The following is a 10,488-nucleotide window of genomic DNA, read 5'->3' on the forward strand; positions in this document are numbered from 1 at the left end:
AATCCCACACTTGTAGAAACCAAGAAAACAGTACTTCGAGAGAAGCAGCGTGCCTGGGACAGCCAAAACCGTCCTGCCACAACTCCTTTAAACTAGAACAGGCTTCTGTTGAGGGGCAAATGGAAGCCAATAAAACAACATGTTCCCCATCAACAGGCAAAATCGTGATTCACAACCACGGAGTCACAAAGAACAGTAAATTGCCAAAACGTCTAGTTGGAAGCAAATGTACAGGCGAAGTTAATGTGGGTGAGGTGGACTGTAGTTGTTTACTAGACACAGGATCACAGGTCACCACTGTAACCAAGTCCTTTTATCAAGCTCATTTATCTGAGCATCCTGTCAAACCAATAAGTGACATACTTGAGGTAGAAGGAGCTAATGGACAACAAGTTCCTTACTTGGGCTATGGAGAAATCAACTTGAAGTTTCCTAAAGCCTTTCTTGAATCAGAGCCTGAAATGACAACCTTGGCTTTAGTTGTCCTTGATAGGCGGTCAAACCAAGGTGTTCCATTGTTAATTGGCACCAACATTTTGGACCCACTGTATGAAAAGTATTGTACAGATCATTCACTTACCTCACATTGCTATGGCTACCAACAGGTTCTTCACACACTGCAACTGAGGAGAAACCAAGCAAAAGTGGAGAACTTGGTTTTGTGAAACTCAAGGGAGGATTGCAAGTAGTCCTTCCTGCAAAGCAAAAAGTTCTTCTTGAAGGTCACATGTGTGTCGATTCAATCAGCACAGAAAAGTATGCACTGGTAGAGCAACCATCCAACTCAACCTTGCCAGGTGGCATTTTTGTGGAATGTGCTTTCATTTCTTTACCAAAGCATGGAGCAAAGAAGTTACCTGTTCTCTTGAGAAATGACACTGAACATGACATAATTCTACCCACCAACCGTGTTATTGCAGAATTAACAGTTGTAGATTCTGTCCTGGAGGGTCAGCAATCAGTTGAAAAAGATGGTCAGAAGACTCATGTTGACTGCTCTAGTCATCAAACACAAGACAAAAATACGAAAGAGGCATTTTCCTTTTGGTCCTTCTCTTCCTGAGGAGTGGAAAGAATGAGTCACTAAGAAGCTGAGCACATTTTCTGATGTCTTCGCTCAGCACGATCTTGACTTTGGCCATACAAACAAAGTTCAACACCACATCAAACTGAAGGATGAGAAAACATTCAAACAGAGAGCACGCCCAATTCATCCACATGATTATGAGGCAGTGAAAAAACCTCTCAAAACTCTCCTTGATGCAGGTGTAATCCGAGAATCTGAATCCCCATTTTCATCACCAATAGTTGTGGTAAGACAGAAAAATGGTGATATACGTTTATGTATTGACTATAGGAAACTGAACCTGCAGACGATCAAAGACGCATACGCATTGCCAAACCTTGAGGAGTCATTTTCTGCTCTCACGGGTTCCAAGTGGTTCTCAGTAATGGACTTGAAGGCTGGATATTATCAGATCGAGATGAACGAAAGTGACAAGCAAAAAACTGCCTTTGTGTGTCCCTTTGGTTTCTGGGAGTTTAACCGGATGCCCCAAGGGATCACCAATGCTCCGAGCACGTTCCAACGGTTAATGGAGAAGTGCATGAGTGACATCAACCTTAAGGAAGTTCTGGTTTTCCTGGATGACATAATTGTCTTTTCAGACACATTGGAAGAGCATGAGAGAAGGCTCAGTCATGTACTCAGCCGTCTCAGGGAGTATGGTTTGAAGCTTTCCCCTGATAAATGTAAGTTCTTCCAGAATTCCGTCCGTTATCTGGGCCATATTGTTTCCAGCGATGGAGTTAAAACTGATCCTGAAAAGGCTGAAGCCTTAAAAACTAGGCCGAGACCGCAGAACTTAAAAGAACTCCAATCTTTCCTTGGATTTACCGGTTATTACCGAAAGTTTGTTGAAGATTATTCAAAGATAGTCAAACCCTTAACCAACCTCACTGCAGGTTACCCACCTCAACGAAAAGGGGTCAAAGTCAGCGTTGGTGATGGTAAATACCTCAAACCGAAAGAATCATTTGGTGATCGCTGGAATGAAGAGTGTCAGCAGGCCTTTGAGGACATAGTACACAAACTAACATCGTCCCCTGTCCTTGGCTATGCAGACCCAAAACGTCCCTATGTGCTCCACACCGATGCCAGCACAACAGGATTGGGAGCTGCCTTGTATCAAGAGCAGAACGGAGAAATGCGTGCGATTGCTTATGCTAGTAGAGGACTCTCTCGCAGCGAGGCGAGGTATCCAGCGCACAAGCTCGAGTTCTTAGCCCTTAAGTGGGCAGTTACAGTAAAGTTTCACGACTATCTGTACGGCAACTCCTTTACTGTTGTTACAGACAACAATCCGTTGACTTACCTACTTACCACAGCCAAGCTTGATGCTGCAAGCTACCGTTGGCTAGCTGCATTATCCACATTCACCTTTGACATCAAATATCTGGCTGGTAAGCAGAATATGGATGCGGATGGTCTGTCTAGACGACCCCATGGTGCACTGGAAAATGATGCCATTTCAGAAGAGGAAAGCCAAAGGATTGGCAGGTTCACCTCCCAGCTGTTGGCATCCAAGAAAGAATTTGAGCTCTTGACCCCAGACATTGTTAAAGCTACTTGCCAAAGACACACTGTTGGACTCAGTCAGGAGCACTCCACTTCCTTTGGCTATGTAGAATCACTTGTCATTAATGCTGAAGAAAGTCTTGCTATCTTTGATGAGAGTGAGTCAAATGAGGGAGTCTTTACAGTGCCAAAATACAGCGAGTCTGACCTTACAAAACTTCAAAGAGAAGACCCTGTCATCAGTAAGGTCCTAAGCTTGATGGAATGCAGCAACATCTTACCTGGAAATTACACAGCAGAATTCCCTGAAATGCGTCAGTCAGACAGTCGAAACACAAAATATATACTTGCCATTACAGATTACTTTACCAAATATGCTGTTGCTATTCCTACCAGAGACCAGAAAGCAAGCACCGTTGCTAAAACCTTGTGGGAACACTTCCTGGTCCATTATGTTTTCCTGAACGCCTACATAGTGATCAGGGTCGAGACTTTGAGTCTCATACCATTAAAGAGCTATGTGCATTAGCAGGCATACGGAAGGTGAGACAAAGTCCTTACCATCCCAGGGGAAACCCTGTTGAACGCTACAATCGAACACTACTCAGCATGTTGGGTACTCTGAAGGACAAAGAGAAAGCACAGTGGAGAGAACATGTCAAACCTCTCACTCATGCTTACAACTGTACCAGAGATGACGTCACTGGTTTTTCCCCATATGAGCTAATGTTTGGGAGACAGCCAAGGCTACCCATAGACATAGCTTTTGGATTGCCAGTAAAAGACAAAGAGTCCCACTCACACTCTCAATATGTGAGGAACCTTAAATCTAATCTTGAAGAAAGCTATCAAGTTGCGAAAGAAAACTCTCACAAGGTTGCAGAGAAAAACAAGAAGCGATTTGATAAAGCTGTCAGAGAATGTACACTGGAGGTTGGAGATAGAGTTCTGGTTCGTAATCTCCGGCTGCGAAACAAACATAAATTGGCAGATCGTTTATGTAGTTAACAGATGGATGGGAGACTTACCTGTTTACTCTGTGAAACCTGAAAGGGAGGAAGGAGCAAATTGGAATTTACACAGAGACCTTCTACTACCTTGTGGATTTCTTCCTGAAATTGAAAAAGAAGAAGAAAAGAGCAAAAGTAGTTCAAGAAACCCAGAACAAGACAGCAAAGTGCCATCCAAAAGGATTAGGAACCGTCTGCTTCAGACACCGACAATGATGACAGCTGGTACACTATACCAGATGTCCTTGACAGGAGGTTTGTCAAAGTGTATCAAGTACCAAAACGCAACCGAGTACCTGTCACAGGCGAACACATGAATAGACCTGCAAACTCTCAACCATTCTGTGTCGATGCAAGTTCAGTTCCAGAAGCATTAATACAAAATGAGGGTCATCACTTTGAAAGAGAAAATTGTTTAAGTGTGCATGACTCACCAGAAAGGGAGGATGAAGAGGGTAACATCTGTGATGAAACATCTGTCATACGAGCAGATGAGCACCCAAAGACACCAACACTCAATGAAACAGAAAACTTGGATCCACAAATCATTCCTGAAATGGAAATTCAAAACTTACCTGGAGACCTGCTTGATGTTCCTTCAGCTGGAGCCAGTTCAGAACCTGTAGAAGTAATTCCTGCTGAACTGGAAGCTGCGGATTTCCCTTCTGTGGAAGATTTAACAAACCCAGACGAGGCAACTGTTCATGAGGAGATGGAGTCAAGTCAAGGAAAGACAGAGGAACAGACAGAAGCAAATAATCCTGTAAGGAGATCACTCAGACAACGTGAGCCGTCACGTCGGTTCCATTATCCTGAGCTTGGAAATCCACTAGTTTCTGTTGTTACTTCCTTGTTTCAAGGATTGAGTACTGCCATTGTTAATTTTCTTAATGATCGTAACAGTACAGATTGGTTTACAGACATTCCTAATGCGGTTACAGAACCAGTTACCCAGCAGCCCTTTAAGCATGCACAGGGGCAAGCATATATTTAAGGGGGGAGGGTGTAACCCACTGGATAAACCAAGGTTACAAGGTTAACAAAGCTTATTGGTTCATAATGCAATCATGATTGCAGTTGGACTCAAATCCGCCAAGTCCCGCCTCCTCACTCAGGTTAGTGAGGGCACGTTGAAGACGTGTGTGAGGGAGCAGCGTCACGCTGGAAGAACGGAGACACTTTTGATCATCATATGCAAAAAACAGCGCAAATTGAGAGTTACCGGGGCGGCAGTGGACCAATCTCTGAGGCTGTTGCTGGAGGTTGGAGCTGCTTTGGAAAGCGGGAGTTTTCATTGTTTTATTTTCCTCGGTGAGTGAAGCAACACGCTACATGCTACATGCTAGTTGCTGCCTGCATGCTGCGGGCCTCGTGGTGTGTTAGCCACCTAGCTCTTTTGAGAGTTCAGTTAAATTGAGCGAATATGAGTTATGGTTGATTACAGTAGCTACTGTATATAGTGTGTATTACTATACAGTGCTAATAAGCACTAGACATTTATTTTGTTTACTACCATCTTGATCTAAATTTCATGATTTCATGGTTATTGACGTCAGTGTGTTTTTACTAGTGCATGTAGAATGAATCTTTTATTTACAATGCAACAGTTTTCCATATTATGGTATCTAAATGTGTTGTATATTTGCATTGATAATTTAGCACTGCACAGTTATGATATTTGATGCACATGTGTTGAAGATACATTTGCAATGTTTTAAGCTGTGTTATATTACACAGGCTGGGTTTTTTATGATACCCTTGGATTGTGGATTCTGGATTTTCTTGATTCTGGATTGTGGACTCTGGATTTTCTCCCTGACGAGGGGGATGGCGAGCTACCAATGACAACCTGAATACCTCATCTTTCCACTACCAGTGGTAGGATTTTGAGAGGACCTTACAGGAACTGATGAAAGAACTATTTTCTTTTGGGGGTTTATTTTAATTTTATTTGGGGTGCACCCAAGTGTCAAGCGCTTTATTTAGAAGAATGTTGTTTATTCCTGTGCCAATATATATATTTTTTCCTTTATAAAATCTCAGTATTCACTTCATTCACTCTGGTGTTCGACTTAAGTTATTACCCATCCTTTAAGAACCTGGAAGACTGGTCCAGTTTTCACACACCTGACAGACTGGTTACAAAAACATAGCACTTTGGCAACTTACCATATACGTTTTAAAATGCTTAATAAGCACTGTAACTTTCATGATATAATTTCTCCGTCATAATCGTTTGTGTCCGTGAACGGCCGACTGTTGTGTGACGTCAAATGCTGCGGCTGCAAGGCATTGTGGGGCAGCATTTTCTCCTCTCCTTTGGGTTAGGGAGGTCCAGTGGTTCCTAAGCTAAAGGAGGTTATAAAGGAAGTTTGAAACTTCCTTTCCTATCATTCTAGAGAATTCGAACGGCACTTATCATGGCTGCCACTGAGGGACTTCCGGGTCATTTCACTCGGTTAGGAAGGTTCCTAAGCTAAATGGACTATTCCAGCGCCATATAGACTGAGAGTTACGTCATCTCCGTTCACTTCAATGGACCACTTGAGGAGCAAAACTGCAAGACTGCAAACTCACAAGACAGGCAGGTGGAAGAGCAATGTTTAGTCCAAATATTTCCATTGCAACGACTAATGGAAATGATTGCAGCTGTGGATCTGTTTGGGGGTTGCTGGATGTGGTAGCTTGGCTGCTGTTGTTCCTTTTCACCTTTTTGGATTGGCTCTTGCTTCCAAAATGGCCATCTTTTAATTATTATTATTTTCTGTCATTTCTGATTTGTTTGGCCTCAATTCTCAGTCTCAGCCGTATGAATCTTTTTACGAGTTTTTGTTGTACTCCACAGCAAGACGGAAGCCTGTTGGAGAGGGCCTGAGCTTCTTTCTCCAAGACACCCACTGCGTTGGGGAGCTGCATGAGGGAGGAACCAGTCTTGGTCCTAAATAGTTCCTCAATTTGGTGAATGAAGTCAAGGCTTCTTGGGAGGGACGACAAAGAGCACCTGCCTTGAAGTCTCTCAAGTCCACTAACAAGCTGTTGTCACCAGAAGGACTCTCATCATGGTGCTCTGTTGCAATTTTGCATTTTTCTAAGATTCTGGCAAACTTGATGATTTTGTGGATGATGTAGCCTGCAAGATGGAAGAGAATACATTTCTCAGTTTTTGTGAGGTCAGGTGCAGCTGCTCTGTTCACGGCCATCAGCTGTTCCACTCTGACTGATGGAGTGATTTTTGGCTCCCCTGTGTCCAGGAAGTCTGCCAAAAAGCTACTGTGGTATTCCTGGTAGCTCCCAGAGCTGATGGTGGTGAGGAACTGCCCCACAGATATGATTCTCAGTGCATGATGGAATTCCACTGGAGTTGGGACAGGATTTTTAGACCTCACACAGCTGAATGTATTTTCAAGGCAGTCTTGTGTGAACCTTGACGTTAACACAAACCTGTGTCCTTGTGTAAGCATCTCCTCTTGTATGGCCAAAATTGATGTTGTTGCCATTATCACCCCTGTTTGAACAGGCTTCCAACCTCCCTTTTGACCTATCTTTATCCCACGAAACAGATGGACGATGTTCTGGAGGACGGTGATGGCCTTTTGGTACTCCTCCATCTTGAGCCTGCTCAGGGCTGTAATTGGATGGCGAGATGACATGAGATCAAACCAACGATCAACCTGTTCCAGGAACCACGCTGTCGTCAGGTAGGACAGAGGGCGGTTTTGTTGCTGCACCATGTATTTCAGCCCAGCACTTGTAGCCTTACTGAACACATTTAGAGCAAGACCAACTTTCATCTTATCAAAGTGACTTGGCTCGATGGCTGCAGCTGAAAGATGGGGAGCTATTTTTAAGGCCATCCCTTCCTGAAAGGTCAATAAGTCCTTAATGGGGACCACAGAAACCTCGTTAGAGGGGAGGTTCTCTCTGTTTACAACATCCTCAGGAATTATGAAGACCTGCCCACGGACAAGGGCACTTTTAAAAAAATGTACCAGATGTGGGACATCGGGCATGAAATAAAGCTGCCTGTCTGGTTTTGCTGGATGTGGCACCGATGTTTTATTTTGGTCCACCCCAAAGGATTTCCACATGGCTCGGTTAGGGCTACCCATGTCGGTGGTGACATCAAGCACATGTAGCCCTATGGATGCTGCCCTCTGTATTATATCAATAATGATTGGCCTGTACTCTGCTCCATTGGTAGAATTGCCAGTGTAATGATATGTCACTACTTGCTTCCACCGTGTTGTGTTTCCAGCCAACATAAACACACAAGCATGTGTTGCCACCCCTGTGTGACCTGGTAAAGTCACATCACCGTACAGTTTGCCTGTAATCATGTCTAACTCCACACTTGGTGTGATTGCCATTTCATCCAAGGTCAACACACACTCCCTTTCAAGGTCTGTCAATCTATCTGCCTTCAATTTTAGGAAATCAAAGACCTCTGTCAACACACCAGGCTCAAACTTAACACATTGCATCCTTCTTTGCAGTGTCCTTATTCCTGGAAGGGGAATCTGCAATTCCTGCAGAGTTTTGTAACCCGTTGGTCCGCACGCTAAGCACATTTTTAAAGCCTTCTTAATTGTCTCATTGCTCCATTTCATCCCTTTTGTGATGAGTCTACCTAATGCCTTAAGTTGGTCTTTTGAAAACGTTTTCTTATATTTCTTGTCCCTAATTTTCATTGTTTTCTTGAGAGCTGCATTTTCCTTCCTGATTTTTCTTAGTGCAGCCTTTGCTTTTTTGGTGATTCCTTCTTGGCTCTTTAATTTTCTCTTACATTTTTTTAATAGATCTGTTTGACTGGCTGCTGGTTCCCTCGTATGCTGACTGGCTCCTGGTTCCCTCGTATGCTGACTGGCTAGTGGTTCCCTTGTATGCTGACTGGCTGCTGGCTGAGTGGGTGGTGTCCGCCCTCCCTGTCTCTCCTCACTAGCCATGTCCTCTCTTTCTTCACCCTCACTTTCCTTTCTCTCAGTCTCCTCATCCCTTCTTCCCTCAATCTTTGAGACTAATGTAAGTAGAAGACATGGCACTGTAGATTTTCGAACATTTAAAATAATATACCACTTAAAAATAAGAAATATGACTTTTGTTACTAAGAGTTCATACTTATTATACCTGTGTCACCTTTCACACTATAGCTGTGATCATGAGCTATGGGCTTTGTAGATACAGGTCCCCGGGTGAATCGTGGTGCAGGGGCCCTTCTCTTTTTGACCACAGGGCGATGCACGAAGATGGTGGGTATAGCCTCTGCTCTCAGCCTAGTCTTGCCCTTTTTTGTCTTGACAAACTGGTCTGCATCAAAATGTGCCTGCGGAGTGACTTGAGGTTACTTCACACACAGAACAACTCAGTTTTGTCTGCCCACATACATCTTCCATAGTGGTTGAATACACAGTATTAGAAAACACTTTATACTTACTGGACATGTTATACTCATTACATACTGTATATAAAATATGACCAAGAATGTGAGACAACTTTATAGAAATTCCTTTCACATCTGTTACTGATGCCATTTGTCATACTTTGTTAAACTCACAAATAATAAAGTTCCATAACTTCAGTTGGGAACAAAGACCACACCTTATCTCCCCAAGGCAATTTCCCATCCAATAGGTGTGCTATATAGGTGTGTATAACCCTTTCTCCTGTGTGTTACTCCCTTTTTCAGCACAAGAACCAGAGGGGGATTCAATGGAGCCTGAATACCTGCACTGAGACCCTCACCCTGCACCCTGAGTCTCAACTCTGTGTTTTTCAAGCCTTTCCCTGTTTTTTTGTATTAAACAAAACATTAAGCTTTCCCAATGGTGTGGTTTTCGTTTTGTGAAAAAGTGCAAATGCAGTGTTTGTATATAATTACCTCACATATTTTTTTGCTGTTGGTCGTGAAATTGCTCCTGCTGACTTCAGCCAGCCATTTTTTCCTCCGCTCTGTGTCAGTGGGGAAGCCGTACATTCGTACTCCTTTCTCGGAGCGATTTGAGCATCAACAGGCAGCACAGCAAACCATGGTGGCGACTAGGAGGCAGCACAGCAAACCAGGACAACACGGAGGAAAAGGCACAGACAAACTGCATGATATGCTATTCAATGTTTATTGAATTCCATGTATTTGCAATGGATGTTCCTAAAACAACACATTTAACATCATCATCATCATGCTGCTGCTGCTAGTCCTTTGATAGTCACCTGTCGGTCTCCTGTCCTTTCTGAAAGCCATAAAGATTAGATTAGTCATTTAGATAACTTGTGTCCTCAATTACCATGGGATTACTGAAACTACCATGAATTTAAGAAAATGGTAGAAATGAATCTAATCTGAATTTTGAAGCATTCCTTTAGATCCCCTCCCTCTAAATATATCAATAAACATTAGAAAGTGATGCTCCTGACTACCATACAAGTTTAAGAAGATAACATTGGTTTTAAAGAATTCAAAGCTATAAACAGCAACAGGCTCTTTAACCAAGGCACTGTTAGCCTAACATGGAAAGTAGTTGTTCAATCTAATCCTAATATTATCACTTAATATTAGCAAATTCTATTTTATTTTTTAAAACATATTGATGTAAATACATACACATATCGATTTGTTGTATAAATATTGCAAATCAAAACCTTTATTCACTAATAATTACCAAAAATCGTAGTTCTATCTCCTGTTATCAATGCATTCACATTGCCCGCCATGAACTTCCAGGGAACGATCCTCGTCTGCATGAACCACGTGACGACAACCGTTTTTGGACTTCCGTTGTCGTAACTCTTTTATCTATATGGCGCTGGACTATTCGATCGCAACCTGACACTCCCGCGAGCGAGCAAGAGGGCTGTCTGCGCGCGAGGGTCATTTCATGCTTGTGTAAAAGCACATTTTCCGCTCTT

General features: G+C 43.0%; 2 long non-coding RNA genes across 2 annotated transcripts; both read left to right on the top strand.

Moving 5' to 3' along the window:
- The first annotated feature begins 5,697 nt into the window (after positions 1–5,697).
- LOC307027093 lies at positions 5,698–8,390 on the top strand. Its single transcript, XR_013804522.1, has 3 exons — positions 5,698–7,286; positions 7,966–7,988; positions 8,082–8,390. It is a non-coding gene; the product is annotated as an uncharacterized lncRNA (long non-coding RNA).
- Positions 8,391–8,747: 357 nt separating this feature from the next.
- LOC307027094 lies at positions 8,748–9,403 on the top strand. Its single transcript, XR_013804523.1, has 2 exons — positions 8,748–8,834; positions 9,272–9,403. It is a non-coding gene; the product is annotated as an uncharacterized lncRNA (long non-coding RNA).
- Positions 9,404–10,488: the final 1,085 nt, after the last annotated feature.

This window comes from Notothenia rossii, assembly GCF_949606895.1.
Source record: "Notothenia rossii genome assembly, contig: scaffold_236, whole genome shotgun sequence".
Lineage (NCBI taxonomy): Eukaryota > Metazoa > Chordata > Actinopteri > Perciformes > Nototheniidae > Notothenia > Notothenia rossii.